We start from the raw sequence: 22,095 nt of genomic DNA on the forward strand, positions 1-22,095 counted from the left end.
AAGGCCAAAAATGTTAGCAGCAACTTTCATTAAGTCATCCTGTGTGCAGGAAAAAGTAAACTTCCCATTTTTACCTTTGGGGAATATTACTTTTGAACAGTGCACAAGAATTCATCTTCAGAATCTGTTACTCTACCAGACCTGAAAAGCACACAGAAATGAACAGCACTGTAGTGATCCAGGAATCTTAAATATGCAGATTCTGTCCTGTAACTGGGTCAACAGGGGCAGCCACTGAGGCCCCAGACTTCTGATCCATGCCTTATTTCAAAAATTGCATTTCTCAGCACCATTATGTTTTAAATGTTCTGGATAGTCAATAGTGGGGTGAGGGACTGCGTGGATGGATTCCTAGGGTACTGGCTTGGACTGAAAGTCTGGGTAATGGTTAACATTTACAAACATTCCAATGATTGAATGTGTTGCTTTTAAGTAATTTTTTTTTACCCTATCTATGCATTAGAATCTGAAAAGAGAGAAAGATGTGATGGGATGGGGACAAAAATAATGTAAAATACTAAGGAAAACTGTGAAGCAATTTGATATGTTTTTAATGAGCGATTCTTAATGCAAGTAAGAAGTGTATATTAAAAAACATCAGTATAGAAGATCATGATTAGAAAATTTACAAGTATTTATATGGTGTGCAATTTCATTTATCAATCAATTTATTTGTTTACACAAAATCTGTACATGCTTTTACTATTGTAATGAATACCCACTCACTCCTGGGAATGTCCATCATCTATAATTTGATATAAATTTCTGGATTACTTTTTTCTAAATGATTCTTAGAATATTATTTTACATGTTAAGATATTCCTCCATTGATTTCAAGATTATGTTAATTTATTTTATGTTTTATATATTTATATACATTTTAATACTACTGAGGATTAAAACCAGAAAATAAAAATATCATATACCTATAAAGTCCTTTACTTTAATGGGTAAACATGTTTCAAAAGTTTTTATTTTTGCTTATTTTATATATAAAACATACAGGGTTTTTACAAAATTGAATTCATGCTAAATGTAAAATCCTGTAGTTTTTTTGTTCTATACATGTTTCTACACATTAGCCTTGTTTCAGGTTACTAAAAGTTCTTCAAAACTATGTTTTTCTGGAATAGGCAGAATACCTTAAAAAGAACCTACTTAAGAAAATAGTCTCACAGATGATGGTGACAGTGGAACAAGCAAGCTTGTCCTTACACTGGATCCTGTAAGAAAAAAAAAAGTCTCCTTTTTGGAAACATACAGTTCTGAAACTTCTGAAGTCTTAGAGCAACTAGGGAATGTGAATGTTTCCTCTACTTGCACAGCTGTATGTGTGTGTGTGTATGTGTGTGTATGTAAGAGAAAGAGAGATGCAGAGAGTATTTTTGAAGCCTTTGCATTTCTGTGAGACACGAGTAGTCCTATGAATGAGTTGCCTTGTCTTTACTGTCTTAATTTGACATTACTTGAAACCATTATTGTCCCTTGCAGCCTTTTGCAGGAAGATTAGTGATGGTGGGATTGCCTTGTTGGAATTTAGTTTCCTGAAATTAACGGAGATAGCTGATTTGTTTATTAAAATGAGATTAGGAGTGAAGCTAACACTTAGCTCTGTGAGTCAGCAATAGTTTTCAATCACTTTCAGACTTAGTTGGATTTATATTTACATTTTTGGAGGAACAGTATTGAGTTGGTTACATTTTGCTCTGTAACAAACCATCTTAAAACACAGTGGCTTAAAACCATAAACATGAATGATTTCTCATGAATCTGCTGATCATCTAGTGGTTCCTCTGTTCTAATCCAGTTCAGCTAGGGCTGAATGGTCTAGGATGGTCTCCTTCACCTTTCCTCTGGGAAAGCTGGCATGGGTGAGAAGCCTGGGGCCTCTCTGTACACGGTCTCATCTTCCAGGGGACTAGCCCTGGTTTGTTCGTACTGTGAGGCACAACAGGTTCTTAGGAACCAGGAGGGGCATGCCCCAGTGGGCAAGTACTTTTCAAGTGTCTGCTTCTCACTTGCTATTAATTATCTCATTGGTCAAAGCACATCAAATGTCCAAGGTCAGAGTCACCATGGGAGGAGACTACTTTGTGGGAGCAGACTACTGCACATGGGAGGGCATGTACAGAGGAAGGAATGATTCACTGTGGCCCTTACTGCTACATTTATAACACCATCATCTCCCTAATTTCTGAAACACATTTAAATTAGATAAATACAGCACCTAATTTTAAGTTTTTAATAATTTTTATATTTATGTTTCTGCAAAACTTATGTTGAGATCAATAAACCTAAATATATAGAAACTTGTTTTTGAAAAGAAACAAGGCATAGTGTGTTTGAAAAGAAACAAAACAAGTGTGTTTTTTGTTTGTTTGGTTGGTTGGTTGGTTTTTTTTAAAGCAAAAACAAAGCCAAGCAAAACAAAAAACCCAACCCTGTGAGAGAACAAGACTGTCTCCTAGTTTGGGCCTATCATTCTAGGTACTTGAGATATGTATGAGAATAATTAATACATGTGTTTTAACACAACTGTGATCTGGCATGCCAAAAAGACATTTTTTAAGTTCTCTTATTTATCACAGAAATTTATCCTGTTATGTCATCTGTTTAAAAAAACAACAATTTACTATACATTAGTACTATGAAACTCAACTGATTAGCATTTTCACATTGTTTTAGATGAAGGCAGGTTCTAAACGGTAAATGGTTTTATTAGCAGCTCTTAGATATATAATATGCATAAAAATATTGTATGTTTTGCCCAACAGAAAATGTAATGCTTTTTCAAAAAATTTTTAAGTTTATTTATTTAATTTGAGAGAGAGAAAGAGAGAGAGCAAGCACAAGCAGGGTAGGGGCAAAGAGAGAGAGGGAGAGAGAGGATCAGAAAAAGGCTGTGTGAGACACAGGGTTCAAACCCATGAACCGGAGATTATGACCTGAACCAAAAACAAGAGTCAGGTATTTAACCAACTGAACCACCCAGCTGCCCCTCAAAATTGTAATTTTTAAAAATCAGAATCAATTACAGTCATCTCATCTTGGGAAGGCAGAATCCTGGGTAATTTGTAGGTAAAGGCATCCCCCAGTAACATGCCTAGTTCATATATGAAATAGATAGGGAATATCGATAAGATATCCAAAGATATTGTAGATTCCCACATATTTATGATTTTGTGTAAATATGATTTCCCATAAATCTATCTGAGAGTATGTAAAAAAAGGAGCATGTGTCTTGGAGACAGACTTGAATTAAAATTCTGACTCTGTTAATTACTGTGTCACCGTGAACAAAATCCTCTAATTTTCTGTGCTTCCATAGGGATAATGTGGAATAAAAAAGGCAGCAACTCAAAGGGCACATAGAAAGTCTCAGTGTTGGTTGCCTTCCCTTCTCCCCTTTTCCTCTTTCTCTTACTATTACTTCAACTACTGAAAGCAATCGAAACCTTCCTGAGAAGTTGCGCGTTAGACAATTTGGGAGCGAGGACGGAGATGTGATTCTCGGTTAGTCTGAATGTCGCTGGCCCAAGAAAAGGGACAGGCTGTTGGCACCAGCATCAGACCTATCTTTCCGTGGTTCTTTCCTCCTCTCCAATTTTCCAGTGTCTACTTTTTCAGAGACCCTGCTAAATTTCAGTGCACACTGATAGACTGGATTGCGCTGCCTAACCTTAGTGCCATTATTACTTCAGGGAAAAGGCAGTATGGGACCATAATGAGAACTTAAAACACAAAAGTCAAAACTTTAAGTGAGTTTACAGATACACTGGTGCTTGCAGCACCTCTGGGAAGTGGACAGGGTGGGCAGGATGAAAGTCGGCGACTGTCTGGGATGCCACCTGTAAGGGTTTACCAATTCTGTGACTTAAATTTGTGCTTTTGCTAAACATTGGATGGCTTAATTTGTCAGAGTCCAAATCAAAAACACTTCAGGACAACCATAATGCTACTCTGAGAGAACCCAGGGACACACTAATTAGGAATAAAGAGGTGAGATGGAGAAGACGGTGTATCTGGGTAACTTCACAGGGTAAAATCCTTGCATGGGCCATGGCAGCTCGGAAATCTGCATAGTAACAGACTTGTCACAAATCAAGGACAACTCGACAGAACAATTAGAATTAACATTTCACTCTGACATTTATCAAAAATCTCTGTCCACATTTTGCCCTTTGCAACCAAAACTATGGTTTTGTCCTAACATTTAGTAAGCGATTGCCTAACTTTAAACATCCGTTTATAAGGTATGCACTTCCTGCTACGAGAGCAAAGAAAAATTACATCTTTTGAAATCCTTACATCCTATATGAATCCCAAACTTATTCCATTTGAATGACAATTACATATTTTGAAATCCACACATACTATATGAATCCTACACTTATTCCATTTGAATGACAAATGCTTTAAGAATTCAAGAAAATATTAAATATTTTATGGTAGATAGCATCTGTTTCAGTGACCTCTTCTTCAAAACCTGTTTCATTTTATTCTTTCCAAAAACTCTCTAAATTGTATCAAAGAAAACCAGATATACCAGAGTATATCATATTTTTTCTATAACGAAAGGAACACAATTCTGATTTTCTAATTCATCCAATATAAAATAATACTTAAAATATTTTATTTCTGAACAGAAGCTCAGAGGAAACCAAAAACTTAAAGGTGTTATGGTATTTTGTAAGGTATAATGTGATTATGTCCTGACTTCCTATTTCCATCATGCATATTCATGTATCAGGATGCACAGTTCTCCCAAAGAATTAATTTTTGAAATTAAATAAAATACATCAAAAGTCATGATAAGGGGAAAAGTCCATTTTCACATGTCCAATTGTGCAAATTAATAACTGATCTTTAAGAAGACAAAGATATGTTAGAGCAAATCTATGTTGAATTTCTCTAGTTTTTCTCTGTCCTGAATATCTTGCCCACTTTTCTACATTGAGGCACAAACTAGTATGTTCCCAATTCCATATTTTCAATGTTATTCAGTTCTTTAAGACATAGTGAGCTAACACATGAAATATAACATGTTTACAAAGGATTCCAAATTGGAAAAGCTGGGGAGAAAGCAACGCAATGAAATTAGCCGACAGGTCTGAAAAAAAGGGGGGTGAAGAAAACCGTAATGTCCACTCCCCCAACCCCTCCTCCCCCTACCTGGGGAGTGTTATATTCCTATTTTTTCCCCCAGACAGGACAATACAAATATCATCTGGAGTTGCTCCTCCACTCTCTCCCCTTTCTCCACAACACTGGCACACATTCAGTCCATTACTAATTTTAGCCACTTCCTTTTGCATATTCCCACAACCAGATCTTAGGCCAAGCCCTGACCTTGTCCTGCCTTGACTAATGTGGCATCCCTGCCACTCCTGGGCTGGGGAAGAGGGTGGCTGAGAGAGAAACAATATCAAAAACAGCCCTTCAAAACTAGAAGCATTCCCTGCTACCATGCAAGTGTCATCCGTTAAATCCTCTTGAGAGCACAGAAGTGTCCTTGCTGGAATTAAGACCCAGTGACACCTGTGTGCTCTGCCCGGCCTGCCTGCAAGCACAGCCTTAGCAAGGTTTAACTGGCCACACACAGAAAAGGAGTCTTTGGTTCACAAAGTTGCAGCTCCTATGCTGTTTTAACTTTTGTTCACATTTTTCTTCCTCCATACTTTTGATTTGGGCAGATTTTGGCCTTCCCTTGGTTAGGAATACTAGAAGTATTGTGGACCCTTCCTTACCTTTTGTGACTTTAGGATTCAGCATTCTCCCAGCATTCTCCATACTATATAAAACTCTATTGCCATCCATTTTTCCTCCAATATTTTGATTCTAACTAGCTAACCGTATTTGAATGCATGTGAATGTATTTGAATGGATGTGAATGACACATTCTCATTGATACCCACAGCCACATCTGTGGGTGACAAATGGATATTCTCAAATGACTTTCTCATCTGCTTTGAGCTTGATATTCTAGTCATTTTAGTTATTTCAAAAAGAGGGAAAAAGAGGATTTGGAGCAATGATAGAGTCAAGAATTTGCTCAAAGTCTAAACATATTAGTGATTTCAATAGCTGCTGAAACGCTAAATCTGACTTTAAACATATGAACATCAGGAGAGCTATTCTCTTGCATATACACAGATTGGATAATAATTTTTCTAAAAGCCCATAGAGCTTGCCTATGACCAACAACTAATTACTAATCTACATTACAATAAATTAAGATTGGGGAGGAAAGGAGTAAAATATCAATTAACACTGGTTAACAAAGATTTTCAATATTTTACAGGAAGTGGAATACTTTTTTTTTACTGATATGAGGAAATGGATAGATAAGTGTCATCCAGCAGAAATATAATGCAAGCCACATACGTGATTTTATATTTTGTAGTAGTCACATTAAAAAAATAAAAAGAAATAGGTAAAATTAGTTTTAATATATATTTTAATTTTAATCAATATGTTTTACCCAATATACCTAATATATAGTCAGGGTTCATAGTAAAATAATCTAGTGAGATCTTGTTTTTAAAGGTATTAAATAAATAAATGAATAAATTTTAAATTTAAATCTATCATCTATCTATTATCTATCTATCTATCTATCTATCTATCTATCTATCTATCTACCTACCTATCTGCAGGAGTCTAGATCCTTTAATGTGCTAATTGGTGTTGTGGATCCATAAGAATGAAGATTTTCCAATCTCAGCACTACTGACATTCCAAAATGTCAGCCCAATAATTCTTTGTTGTGTGGGGCTCTCCTGTGCATTTTAGTATTTTAGCAGCATCTCTCACCTCTACCCATTACATGCCAATGGCACACTTCCCTACCTCCTCACCAGTTGGGCGGCCAAAAGTGTCTCAACAGTGTCAAAAATCCTTTGAGGAGCAAAATTTGCTACCATTGAGAACAACCATTTGCTCACATCTACTTATCTAAATAGGTCTGAGTCTTGTATTCCAGTGGTTAACTGAACACATACATCCACGATTATATAAAAATTAAATTAATTGAAAACATTGTAGACAATATAACATATTTTACTGGAACAAAACATGAACCTATAGTCAGTAGCTAAATTAAACCTATCATTGAAAGAAAGAATCTACTTTATGTGTGAGCAGACTTGTGTCCTTAAAGACCTAGATTCTGACCCATCTGTTTGAAACCTGTCCCCAGTCTTTCCTATATGAGTGGCAAATGCCCCATCTCTCTTGCTTTTGTGCCAATCAGGTCTTTTGTTCACATGTGGTAAAAGGTCTGGCTCCTCTTAACATTTTCCGTTTTTGCTTTCTTGTCCCGGAGCAGTAACAAAATTTCCAAAGTGCCACAGCAAAACTGAACCATTTAGTTTGTATAATTAAGTTCCCATATGCATGCTGATTGCATGTCTGACTCACTTATTTCCTCCCAAATTGTAAGCTCCTTGAGTTTAAGGACTTTGTTGATTTTTAATACCTATCATGGGTCAAGGAAACTTGTCAGTAATATAATATTTGCTTGATGGTTGACAATAAAAATGGAATATTTTTGTAAAACCAACAACCTGTTCCTATTAATTTTTATTTTTTTTGACATCATTTACATGCTGGACACTGGAATGGACACGAATACACAGGTCCTACCCTCACAAAACTCCCAGGTTAGCACAGTGGTTTGCCACTTGGGGGGTTTTGTATTTAGGGGAATTTGACAAAATCTTCAGAAACTTATGATGATAACATTTTTGGAGGATTGCTAATAACATCTTGTTCATAGAAATGAAAGATGTTAAACGCCCTGCCAACATAGGACAGAGCCCCACAGCAAAGAATTATTTGACACAAATGTCAATAGTACTGAGCTTTAGAGTCCCTGGAAAGAGAAGACCAAGTCACCAACAGTTTAAAATAAAAGCAATGCATGCCATGATAGAGTTAGGTATAGGATTCACAAGAGCTTAGAAAAGGAAAAAGAATTCAGAGAGCTTGACTAAGAGGTAGAAAAGCCTCCCCAGAGGAGATAAGCCAGGCTGGGCGCACAGGTTGGAAACCACCAGCATTTTGAATGAAGGATGAGTCACTGGTTACCCCCAGGAACAAAGTATAGAAATAGAGTCCAGGGCTGTGGATGGAGCTCCAGTGAAGCCAATTTTCAAAGGCAAGACCAGGAAGAAGAACGTGCAAAGGGGATGATAGGGAAGACCTAGAAAGATGGAAAGTAGGGATGTTGTTTCTTGGAAGCCGGAGCTGAAGATTATTTCAAGGAAATAATTGCTTACACTGTCAAGCACCTCAAAGAAGCTCAGTGAGATAAACCAGAAAAGTCTCTTCAACATTGGTAAAGAGTCACTGGTAACTTTAATGAGTGAAATCTCAACTGAAGGAGGTACAAGACAGATTGTCTTAGGCAAACTAATGAGTAGGAGGAGAGGAAAAAGTATGGGTTTGTCTTCAGGAAGCATGTTTATGATTATTTATAGAAGGAAAAAATTGAACAGTCTAACAGTCTAATAAAGGAAGTATTTAAATTGTTACACTTATAATGCAATAATAAACAACCACTAACAGACTGTTTGTGAAGGGTATTTGAGACAGGAAACATGGTCACAGTAAATGAAAAAAAAAAGATGCAAAACTTTATGCAGTATGATACCCATTTTTTTTATAAGGAGTGAAAAACAAAACTACAAAAAACCCCAAAACCAAAATATTAGCAGTTGTCATCCTTGGGTGGTGTATATTATGGGCAATTATTATTTTCTTCTTTGAATATCTTTATTCTCCAAACATTCTAAAATGAGCATGTACTCCTTTTAAAATCAGAGGAGATTTTCTTTTTTAAGAAGCTTGGCTGAGAAAGAAAAGAGAAAGTTCTGGCAGTAAGCTGAAGAGAATGGGAGTGTAGAAAGGAGTGTGTGTGTGTGTGTGTGTGTGTGTGTGTGTGTGTGTTTGTGTGTGTATTTGAGTTGGAAGCAAAGAGAGCATTTTGTATGTAGAAAGGAGAGAGCCAGTACACCAAGAGAGGCTGAAGATACAGGAGCATGGATGATTGATAGAGCATGTCCCTGAGGGAGCGGGAAGGGATGGAATCCAGATCACAGGTGGTGGGATTAGCCTTGGCTAAGAGGAGAGACATTGCTTCAACTGAAAAATGAGGAAAAGAGGTAAGGATGGATGTGGGTGCTGATAAGAATGTAGAGGAGGGGGCAGGAAGTGGAGGGAGTTGCTGTCTGTTGGCCTCTATTTCCTTTGTGAAGTAAAAGGTGAGGTCATTTGCTGAGTGGGGTCAAGGGTTTATAGAGAATGATGGGGATTTGGAAGGGCTGCTAAGGGGAAAGAGGGAGGAAGGGGACTTGGGACATATAGACAGATTGTCCGGCTGACTTGAGAGGCCAGCTGAGGCATGAGACTGAATTTTTAATGAAGGGCACCCACTGCTGTTTCTCTATGGCTTTCTCTAGTAGCGGTCTGTAACATTAAAAATAAAGAAAACAAATAGTGAGACTGATGAGAAGGTTGCAAATCTGGGGAAAGACCCTGAAAAAACGGTATTTTGAGTCCTGGAACTGATCATGGAGTTTATGCTAGAAATGGACAGAAATAAAGCCAGAAGAGGGATGAAGGGAAGAGAAGTCACAATGAGGTCCTCAAGCTGCAGTAATGGGAGACAGGGAGTGACAAAACTAGAATAAGGAGAGCTTTCAGCTAAGAGTGGGGTACTGGGAGGTAAGATTCTAGGCATGAGAGTGCAGATGGAGGTCAGAGGTGTAGGTCAGCTGCTGTCTCCATGGACAATCCCAGCTAGTATGGTCAGTCACTGCACAATGAAAACTCCCAGAACACAGAAACTCCCATAAAATCAATAAAAAAATCAATGTAGATTAAAGTACTCTGTCTCCTGTCTCTTCCCCTGGCTCTGTCTCTACACACAAGTGCGCACGCACACACACACACACACACACACACACACACACACACACGTACACACACACACAGGTACATGTGTATAATTTGAAATATAATTAAGAAAATAATGTAGTTGTTAAAAACAGACTCCCAACAAAGAATGCTGGACCTTTTTTTTTCAATTCCAGATATTTAATTGCTATATATCATGATCAAGTCACTTTCATATTACAGAACAATTTTTTCATTGGTAAAATGGGTTAAATTACATCTGTTTTTTAAAATTTTTTTAATGTTTATTTATTTTTGACAGAGGGAGAGACAGAGCATGAGCGGGGGAGGGGCAGCGAGAGGGGGAGACACAGAATCTGAAGCAGGCTTCAGTCTCTGAGCTGTCGGCACAGAGCCCAACGTGGGGCTCGAGCCCACTAACTGCGAGATCATGACCTAGCCGATCTCAGACACTCAACCGACTGAGCCACCCAGGCGCCCCAAATTACATGTTTTTTAAGAGCTAGATTATAATTTTAAAATATAGTCAGAGGGGCGCCTGGGTGGCACAGTCAGTTAAGCGTCCGACTTCAGCCAGGTCACGATCTCGTGGTCCGTGAGTTCGAGCCCTGTGTCAGGCTCTGGGCTGATGGCTCAGAGCCTGGAGCCTGTTTCAGATTCTGTGTCTCTCTCTCTCTCTCTGCCCCTCCCCCGTTCATGCTCTGTCTCTCTCTGTCCCAAAAATAAATAAAAAACGTTGAAAAAAAATATAGTCAGAATTTTGGGAACCCCAAATACTATAGTTTAACAAATATTTATTGTTCCCTGTGACTGGGGCATCTAATGGTGAACAGAAGAGACTCATTCTTCTCTCTCACAGATTTAGAAGCAAATAGGGGAATTTCAGGGATTATATCATGCAAGTAATAGGGCACCTTCCTTGCTCTGTGATTCTATTCCTTACTCTATCCCAAGACGTAACTCATGGTTCTGCCAGAACCCTGCTGGACACAGAGCTGTCTCCTGAGAAATATCAGGGAAGAAGGATTTTTATTATTTGTGATCACAATTTGTCAATTTTTCATCTCATGTTACTTTTGTATCTATTTAATTATTTGAATGCAATTTTACGATCTTACTTGCAAGGTATTATTTTCATATACTTATATACACACACACGCACAGATGTAATAAATACACACACACATACATACAGGTATATGCATACACACATGTATATACACACATATAAACATATTCTGGTAGGAAAAATTCATGCATAAGCAAAGCCTAAAGGTGACTAAATATTCAGAATATTAACCCATTAACAATCAGCATATTGGCGACAGTGTCGATGATAAATCTGTTCATCTAACAGGATGTTTTATTTGCATATAAATAGGACTTCCTAAAATGGACAATTTGATTTCCGCATAATTTGAATACTTTCTGCAGGTTTGCTAATGATTTTTCATATGTTCTAAATGCCTAGAATGTGCCTAGCATTGTGCTAGGTATTTTAAGTGAGTCGTCTCATTTAACTTTGAGAGCCATCTCTATTAGATACTAGCAGTAGATACTACTGTTATTCAAAACTTACAAATTCAAAATATGGGACAACTGAGATTTTAAGAAGTTAAGTAATTTGCCTATCGTGCAGCTGTTAAGTGATAAATACAAAACAGTCTGATTTCAGAGGCCATGCTTTTCATCATTGCTCCCCAATTCCCTCAAGTAGAGATTCCCAATTCATCACATTATGTTGTTTCTGTCTTCTAAATATCTCATAGGTCCTTCTTCTGTTCAACCCGTAACTGCAGTTCTGAGTCTGACCACCCAGCTGTGTCAACCGGATTACTATAGAGTCTCCTGCTTGTCTCTAATTGTCTGATTCATTGGATTCATTTGTAATACATGTATCTGGCCAGTGATTAAAATTAGATCACATTTACATCAATTACCCACCTTCTGCTGCCGTGGTAATCCTTAACTCCATAACTCTGGACCAAGAGCCTGATTCCATGCCCCTGCAGTACTAATATGTTCAGGAATGAATCCATGTTTACTTGAGAACCACCAGCTCCTGCCATGATCTGTGATGCCCACCACCACTGCCCACGTTTTGGTTGCTGCCTCCAAAGTTTTCAAAGCTTTACAATAATCAGAGTGCTAAGTGGCCCTCCATTCCCTTTAGTCTTCAATAATTTCAATTATTTCGTTAATGATTTCTTCTGCCAGAAATAAGAAAATGCCCTCTTTCACACTTTATGACCCATTTACCACAGGAGGCCCAGAAGAACAGTGCTTGGGCTTTAAATCTCATACAAAAACAGGTCTTTCACCTTTTACTGGAAGGCTTGACCTCCTAAAGCTTAAATAACCATTCAGTGGGGCCAGAGGGCAGACTTGTTCTCTCCTCTGCATTCCTCATCTTGTCCCATATTTTCTTTCATATCCCCCCAGAACTCCTTTTATCTTCACTAAACACAAAGCAAACTCATACCAACCCAAGCAAATGTTCAACAGATTCAGGGACAATTGAGCAGGCAGAAGGATGGATTGGTAGCTCAGCCAGAGGCCCACTGGTCATGACTCATCAGCTCTGCCAACAACCAGTCTTTCAATTCCCACTCAACTAAAATGAAATGTTAAGCTATCCATAAATGCAAATATAATCATCTTCTTTCACCTTCTGTAACATGTCAATGAGTACTTGCTGCGTTCAAAATGAAGTTCAAACTCCTAAAGATGGTTAACAATAGACTTTCAGTTTTCTTCTTCTCCCTCATGTATTGTGACCTCCTCCACTGACCTTGTTTCAAACCCCATATTTAAGAAGCATGGTGTAAAATCTCCAGGTATAATTAATAATAAACTCACCATCTAATAATGAGAACTATTTTAGCTTTTACTAAGTTGTGAACAAATTATGAGCAAGTTGTGAAAAGATAATTATTATTTATTTTTTTACTGAAGAACTAAGCACATGAAAAATCACACCATTAACACTAGATATTGTGTTTATTGACATGTAGTAAATCAAATATAATAAGTTTGGCAGCAACTGAATATAACCACTTTAAATATCTTCTTTATATTTATTGTACATTTTCAGATTTACTTTATCAATATCATTCTTAATAGGAATTTTGGTATATTATTAATAAATAACATGTGCATAAAAATGCATGATAATATTTTAAATATTTTTCAGAGAGATAAAACAACTTTAAAATTTTTAATGTTTATTTATTTTTGAGAGAGACAGAAAGAGCATGAGCAGGGGAGGGGCAGAGATAGAAGGAGACACAGAATCCAAAACAGGCTCCAGGCTCTGAGCGGTCAGCACAGATCCCAACGTGGGACTCGAACTCATCAACTGTGAGATCATGTCCTGAGCCAAAGTCGGATACTTAATGGACTGAGACACCCAGGCGCCACTAAAATAACTTTTAAACTGATGTTCATTCATGTAAGCCAGGAATTTATTTTAGTGAAATTTACATTGTCTGTGTCATTCTATTCAGAATTAAATCTGTTATACTAAAACCAAATAATACCAGATAGGATCTTAAACTAAAATCCTATAACTAAGCATTATATATTAGTATTATATTATGTGTTTGTTCTTTTTAGATATTACAAGTTTCTTTTGCTAATACTAGGTTATAGTTATATCCCGTTTTGGATTGTTTTTAAACCTTATTTATTTATTTTTTGAGAGAGAGACAGAAAGGCAGAGCCTGTGAGCAGGAGCAGAGAGAGAATCCCAAGCAGGCTCTGCACTGCCAGCACAAAGCCCGCCATGGGGCTCAAATCCACAAACTGATTTCATGAGCCAAAATCAAGAGTTGGACACTCAACCAACTGAGCCACCCAGGCATCTCCCTTTTGGGTTTTAAAAATAAATCTATTGGTCTATGCTCATGGAGGTAGGAATGGATCAATGCAGATCAATAAACATTTAAAATGCAGTGCAGTGTAACAAATAGGGCAATCTCAGGGAAGATAGAATTATTGAAGATCGGTTGTAAGAAGAAAACTGAGAAAAGTTTTTGAAATTGAGAATCATTAGCTTTTAAAATTTATGAAAATAGTCATTTCTGATGCAAACACTGAAAAAATTCTTACCACAGGCAATATGATCATTGTACCAATTTAAGTACTAACTAGTTTAAGTTTGTTATTTCAAGCTAAAAATAGAAAGGCCTTCTTATATCCCATCAGAATATTAACAAATGCGGGTGCCTGGTGCCTCAGTCAGTTAAGTGCTGGACTTCAGCTCAGGTCATGATCTCACAGTTCATGAGTTCGAGCCCCATGTCGGGCTTTGTGCTGAGAGCTCAGAGCCTGGAACCTGCTTTGGATTCTGTGTCTCCCTCTTTCTCTACCCCTCCCCAACTTGTGCTGTATCTCCATCTCTCAAAAATAAATAAAAATTAAAAAAAAACGAATGCTATAACTGATTAAATATTTTTAAGAATTTCAATGAAAATGCAATTAACATCGCCCTATTATTAATTTCACATTATAACTTTAAAGAATTAATTCCAAACAATGTCTATTATTACTGACAAGCTCTGGTGTAATTTATGACAACCATTATAACTACAACTAACATTACATAATGCTCGATATTTGGCAGGCACTGTTATAAAATTTGTACATTTATAAACTAATTCAACACTCATGAACATTTTAAAACATAGGTGATACTATTATCTTCATTTTAGAGAATTTAATTAATTTCTCCAAAATCACAAAGCTAACAGGTGACAGAGGTAGAATTCAAATCCAAGCAATCTGGTTTTAGATTCCATACTCCTTAACCACTATGCTCTTTCAGAAACTATAAAATATTTTGGTGAAAAAAACCAAAGACCTAAAAGGATAATAATAATAGGATATCCCATTATACTTAGTTAAAGTTAGTAAGTTAAAGTGTAATAAGCTGAAGTTAATGTATACTGAGGCTAAAACAATAAAAGTTGTAGAGCAGGACTGAAGAGTTTGATATGCCTATTCAGTGGGCAATGGCTTTTAGAAATAATTGTGCGAAGTGAGTGTAATAAAGGCAAATTTGGCTATTGGTAGATGTCAACAATTTGTGGCAACTAGTGAGATCACTCAGCAGAATCTGTACCCCTTAGTTACTGTGGGCCAAGTTACTAATTAAAACAGTGCTGTAAGGTTAATAGTTTTCTGATTAGTATTATATGTGAGCTGATAACAGGTACTGAGCCATAATGGTAAAGACCAGGAATATTTTAGGAACCAGTTGTTAAAAGATATAAGAGACATGACAATAGTCTTAGAAAGCTTTGTCTTGTTATCCTGATAACTATGCAGGGCTTTAACACAAGAAGCATTATCAATATAAAATCTCAGTAAAACAGAATAAAAATTATGTAAGAAAAATAAACATGTATAATTCTGGCAAAGGAGTTAAACAACCATGGAGTCTGAGAAGCACCATATTTGGTGGTTGCAGAATGGTGAAACACTGTTGAACAATCTTTAGACTATGACATCAGTCATGAGACCAGTGATAAGGTAGAAAATTGACCCAACAATACTCTGTTGCTAATAGAGACTCAATTTTAGTTTTACAACAAATCACTGGTGGGGTGCCAGGGTGGCTCAGTTGGTTAAGCATCCAACTTTGGCTGGGCAGTCTGTTAGTCCAAGCCCCTCGTCAGGCTCTGTGCTGACAGCTCAGAGCTGGAGCCTGCTTTAGATTCTGTATCTCCCTCTCTCTCTGCCCCTCCCCTGCTCATGCCTCTGTCTCTCTTTCTCTCTCAAAAGTAAATAAACATTAAATATTTTTAATAAAAAATAAATCACTGGTAATAATGACATCTTATTAATGATTAATTGCCTTATCCTATACAGAAAAATATATAACATTTAGGTTTAAAATAGCAATCCTAATTAGTCATTTTGCAGATATACCATTTACTCTTAATGAAAAAAATACCCATCAGATACACATTATTTCATTTTATAAAAATGCTCTGAGAGGTTAAGTAAATTTCCCCTAAACTTTCACATGATAAAATGATAGGGTTAGAGTACAAACCTAGATGTTTTTACTCTGAGTCCAATATTCTTTTTAATAACTTTATTTAGTTTGTTTAGGAAGGTGCATCAATATTAAGTTATCCACCTTACATAAAATATGAGTTACTCTGCTGGAACGATCATTTCCAAATATGAATTTGTTTTTATCAACCCCACTAAATGTCCAATCCCAGGCCAAACTCTTGGGAAGTTAAAACTACTCACTCATTTGCCATTGCTTTTAGGATTAAGATTCAGCCTCTTTAGACAGGATGTAAATTCTGTACAATCTCACTCTATATGCTCCTGCAGCCTCCTCTCATTATAAATATCCATGCTGACCTGCACCTGTTTCAGGGTAACTACCAGATGCCCTACCACCAGACCCACTCTCAACATGCTGTTCCCTCCACATGGAACATTCTTCTTCCTTTATGTCAACTTAAATCCTTCTTATTCTTCATCTTTTGGCCCAAATATCCCTTCCTTGGAGAAGCTTATCTTGACTCTCTTATAGCCCTTACCTCAGTTGCTTCTTTATATTTTTTTGTGTATACCTGATGAATATTTGTCCCCCTCACTAGACTATAAACTCCACAGGGCAGTGACTATATCTGTTTTATTCATCATTTATCTTCTGGTTGCTACCATGATGCCTAACATTTAATAGACTCTTAATATAGTGAATGAGTGTATAGATTAATCAATTCGTTAAATTCCACCAAAGTCAAGAAATCATCACAGAATTGTTTAAATTGCAATGCCTGTTTTGTGATATTTATTTTTAGGTTTGAGGAAATACTTACAAAGTCATTCCTTTCAAAAATTAAATTATTTTGAGGTGTATTATATTTGTCTTAGTAAATGTGTCCTATGATTATTAGTAAATATAATGTAAGTAGTAAATACAAGTAGTAAATATAAGTAGTAAATATAATATAAATTATATTATATTTGTCTTAGTAAATGTGTCCTATGATTATAAAGGTCTTGTTGTAGATTAAAGAGCAATATTTCATTCCAACTTATAGAGACAAGTGTTTATTTAAGATGTTTTCTTACAGGCTACAGGTTGAGCCGTGTGTTTCCTCACTTTTCTATTTTTAGAGGAAAGTTTTCTGTTTTAAGAGGATGCTTGTGGTTAAATGCCAGAAGGAATATAGGTGAAACAATATTCTTTCTCTTTCTTTTTTTGTTAGCCCAACATTTTAGCAGGGAGCTACCAGTAATTGGCTTCTAGTTCAGTGACAAAATTGGAATATCTTGCCTTTGACGCGTGTATGTTTTGGGAGATGGTGAAATCGACATAAAATCACACATTTTCTAGAACTTGACATGTTTGGTAATTTGCACACAAGCAATTGGATCTGGAGACTAGTAGTGAAATATGGGCATTCTCCTAATGTTGAGTTTAGTAAGATGTTTTCTTGGGAGGAAAGGTGAAGGTATAAAACTTAAATGCCTGATTCTGCAAGATTTCTCAACCTACTTACTTGACCACCTTGTTATATGTTTAAATCCATGGTTTTTAAAATAAAAATCCACTCAGGACATACTGTCATCAAAACTGGTTTATTGGGTGCCTGGGTGGCTCAATTGGTTAAGCATCCAACTCTTGATTTTGGCTCAGGTCATCACCTCACAATCCGTGGGTTTGAGCCCCGTGTTGGGCTACACACTGACAGTGCAGAGTCTGCTTGGCATTCTCTCTCTCCCTCTCTCTTTCTGCTCCCTTCCCCCAAATAAATAAATAAAATATAGAAAGAAAACCTGGTTTATTAATAGAGAAACCTAAAAGTTGTAATTATTGGGACATTATTAAAGCCACTACTGCATTTTTTTCTTGCGGCCGTGACTTGTAACATGTTTTTAAGGACCTCCGATGAAAGCTACAGATTACAGGTCCAGAAAATTCACAGATGCACATACTCAAGCAACTTTGGACACAATTTCAGGGATTTTGTACCCACTAGAATTCTTCAGAGAACCTAGGCTAAGAACACTTATTCAGGATAAATCCATCTAATTCTTGTGTCTTAAATAGCAATGATTTATATTGCTTGTCATTCCTCTCATTATGATTTGTTTTATATCTGGACTCTAATTATCAAAGGGGAGGAATAAAGGAAATGCTCAAGAGATTCATCATAGTCAAACGAAACCTCTATTTTTCTCCCTTTATCTTCAGGCTATTATTTCTAGACCAGCGCTCCATTGTTCATGCTGCACTGTGCACTGGCTATCAACCAAACAGAGGGTGCTAGTGAGGACTATTGCACAATTCTATCTTCCTCTGGGCTGTTATGCAATTAAAATGATTTCAATCTATTCTCTTGAAATTTTTTCCACAGGCAATTGTAAAATGTAGAAGCTAAAAAGCAAATAAAGGAACAAAAATATAACTTGTTTTCTTTACTTTTTTATTGTGAAAGAAATTACTCATTATGGACTAGCCACTTATTTAATTTCAAAATTCAAATGTGGTTTCTTTTGTATTCTGTAGTCAGTAAAATCCCAAGTGATTTAAAATGGTCATTTTCCAAGAGCACTCCAAAGTGGCTGGATCTTAAACATTTCCAAAACAACCACAGATGTAAAGGCAGAGTGTAACCACATTAGTAATTATTTTCCCCTTACAACTCTTATATCTGAGGGTATCTATGAATGCATTGGAAACAATTTACATAATCTTCACATACATAGTAACTTTTACCAATATTCTACTTAGTTGAGGAACAATGTTGTTAAATAGGTTCAGTTTTAGAGTTTAAAATAAACCTTTAAGCCTCAATCCAGAATTATGGTATAACCACATACCATATACATTCACCCTGCACACACATATAAATGCTGGTACATTTGAAAACAATTCCCTCTGATTCTGCTAGTGATGCTTTACCTGAAAGCTGTGTACTGTTCATCTACCCACAGCTCTGCCTCATGAGTCACATTGTTTATAGATTCCTTACGATTTGAAAATGAGGATAATATTTGACATATAAATTTTTACCTTTCCTTTGTGCCTTTTTGTATATTGTCTGATGGTATGAATAATATGCTAAGCTAAGACTCTTGTTTGGAATGAGAAGATTCTGAGAAGAAGGGAGTGAGACTGACCTGCCCTCACTGGAAGAAACCAGTGAGTACATGAGAGCAGTAATTTATCTACCTGGATCCCGACCTCTGCTACAAGGGGCCACCACTAGGAACTGGAAGGTTAGTATAGAAATAGTGAGTGCTTTCTGTTGCTGCTGAGAACAGATTTGTTATTCCAGCTTCTCCGGGACTTAGTTGCCACTCTCGCACACTAGAATTCAGAAATACTGCCCATTGCTATGGGAAATGGGGACTGATAAACAGTCTTACATATTTGTTAAAGGTACCCTGTCTTTTTTTTTTAAGTTTATGTATTTATTTTGAGAGGGGGGTTAGAGGCAGAGAGAGAGGGAGAGAGAGAATCCCAAGTAGACACCACAATGTCAGAATGGAGCCCGATGTGGAAAGGTACCCTCTACCTTATCAAAATTTACTTTAAAAAGGAACACTTTATTGAGCATTTTTACTGAGCTGGGCAGCTCAGCGGGTTAAGCTACCAACTCTTCTTTTTGGCTCAGGTCATGATCTCATGGTTCCTGAATTTGATGCCCCACCCCCACCCCACCCCACCGTGGGCTCTGTGCTCCCTGTAGGAGCCTTCAAATCTGATCCTCTGTCTCCCTCTTTCTGGTCCCTCTCCCCCTTGTGCGCTCTTTCAAAAATAAATAAAAGTTAAAAAATTTAAAACAAAAATAAGAAGGAACACTTTACTCTTCAACTCTTACTGTGTACATTTTTTTTTATCACAGGTAATACACATATTTTAGCAGATACTTATGTATATAATCATTATATAGATACATAGAAGACGTAAAAGTATATCTTTCCAAATTACATAAATGTACCATTACATCAGTGTATTCTATATGTTAACAGAATATGCACAAAAGGATAAACTGAGAAAGGTGAGATAAAAATGAAATAAAAATCATTTGTAAATAAATTTTGCCTTGAGAGTTAATGGGCTTTTGGCACTATGATGAAAAAAAGTGTTATTTTTAACAACTTTATTAAGATACAATTCACGTATCATATGGTTGAGTCCCTTCAGTGTACAATTCAATAGTTTTTAATATATTCACACAGTTGTACCACCATTAACACAGTCAATTTTAGAACATTTTAATCACCCTCAAAAGAAACTCTGTGCCCATCAACAGTAATTCCCCACTACCCCACCTCTACTCTCAGGGAACTATGAATCTACTGTCTCCATAAAAGAAAATGTGTCTATTCAGGACATTTTATGTAAACGGAATTGTACAATACATGGTCTTGTGTGGCTGTCCTCTTTCACTTCGTATGTTTTCAAGGGTTCATCTATGCTGTGGCATGCATCAGAGCTTCATTACATTTTTTTGAATACATAATACAGTATTATTAAACCATATTCACCATGCTGTACATTATATAACTGAAAGTTTGTACCTTCTGACCACCTGGAGGCATTTTACCCCATCAACCGGAAAGTGTTCTCTGTGGCACTGTGACGGGGCTTTCTGAGGTCTTGGTGGAGAAGGACTGCGAGCTAGTACCGCAGGCACAGCTAGAGGGCACCTTGGAACCGCATTCGGGGCGGCAGGGGGCGGCTGCCAGAGCTGTTGCTGCACAGCGGCGCTTCGGGTCTGGCCGCAGGTGCTAGTGGATCCTGCACGATGAAGGCGGAACCTACTTCCTCACCACCCGGCAGACGCTGTGCGGACCGGAAATCTTTCGTGTACCGTTTAGGCCACAGGAGCACGTGGCCAGGACTCAGACAAGGATGGGACAGAGATTCTACCTATTTGGTTCCTGTGCTGAACTGGATAGAGTAAGGGGTGTTGGAGGAAGCAGAATTTTATAACATTTCCTCGGTAAGGAAACTTGTGAAGGATAAAATTCGAGAACGAGGCCGCAAAACGTCACAGGTGCCGCATAGCGTGAGCTTCAGCGTGAGGAAGAGGAGCTTGCGCAGTTGTAGCCACGTGATTGAGGGCTGGAAATTTGAGCTGCTGGTCAGCGGCGGCCCTTCCTGCAGTTCCGGGAGTGAAGACCGAGTCGAATTCCTCACTGTGGATTCCAGGGAGCTGTGTAACTCCGCATACGGCGTGTCCCGTGAGCCCAGCGAGAAAGCCAGGATTTTACAAGAACCAGGTTCGAGGATGTGAGGAACACAGTGTTGACGGCCAAAGGAGCATTTTACCTTTTCCCAAGATGCAACTGCCAGGTGGAAGAAGCCTGGCTGTGTCAAGAAGCCTGTTCTTGACACTGTTTCTAGAAATCTGGTTGTGAAGTGTTTTTGCATCTGAGGTGGGTGGTGAGAGACGCGACCAGCTGAGTGAGGCCGGGCGTCCCCACGCGGACGAGGCCTGCAGGCTTAGTGGGCAGCCGCGTGGGGGCCTCTGCTCCAGGTTTCCAGGTGCCGCCGTGGCCCGAGGCGGGACGCTCGGGACCCACCTGGAAGATATTAAAGAGCAGCGCTTTGGGTGCTGCATAAACGGTGTGTGACGAAGCCTGGGCCTCACCTCTAGGAAGTGGCCGCAGCACCGTGGCCCCGGGATCTAGGTGTCTGCTGGTCACCTGCTCTCGCGCGGGGAGCAGTCCGCCTCCTGCCAGGTGTAACGGGTTGGCCATTACTCAGCCTCTGTGGGCGATAGAAGACAGGAGTGGCTCACGCCTTTTCGGTACCTCCCGGGCCTCCGCCCTCTGAGCCAGGATTCTCCTGCCTGACTTCGGCCTGGAACGCCAGTCAGGCTTCTGATTTGTATTTCCCAGGACAGAGATCTTCGTATCTGTACTTTCCTAGCGTGGATAACCTACTTAGTGTTTTCAATTTTTAGAAATGCCTAAAAGTGCTGCTACATCTGGCAGTGAGCTTTTAAATCATTTAAAGGGAAGTGGAAGTTGTGCCTTGTCCATCCCCCGGCCTCGTGGAGGAGCTGGTGCCTTTGTCTGGACTGGAGCTCGGGGCAGGAGGTGTGACCTCTTGGCTCCTGGAGCTGGAACGGCAGGTCACAACGAAAGTGTATATTTACAGCACATCACAAATGTCTCTTTCTGGCT

General features: G+C 38.1%; 1 protein-coding gene and 1 pseudogene across 24 annotated transcripts in view; both read left to right on the forward strand.

The window, feature by feature from the left end:
• Positions 1–22,095, forward strand: part of HDAC9 (histone deacetylase 9) — a 939,894-nt gene that overhangs the window by 597,021 nt on the left and 320,778 nt on the right. The gene's annotated exons all lie outside the window — the stretch shown is intronic.
• LOC109497029 lies at positions 19,105–21,200 on the forward strand (annotated as a pseudogene).

This window comes from Felis catus, chromosome A2 (assembly GCF_018350175.1).
Source record: "Felis catus isolate Fca126 chromosome A2, F.catus_Fca126_mat1.0, whole genome shotgun sequence".
Taxonomy (NCBI): Eukaryota; Metazoa; Chordata; class Mammalia; order Carnivora; family Felidae; genus Felis; species Felis catus.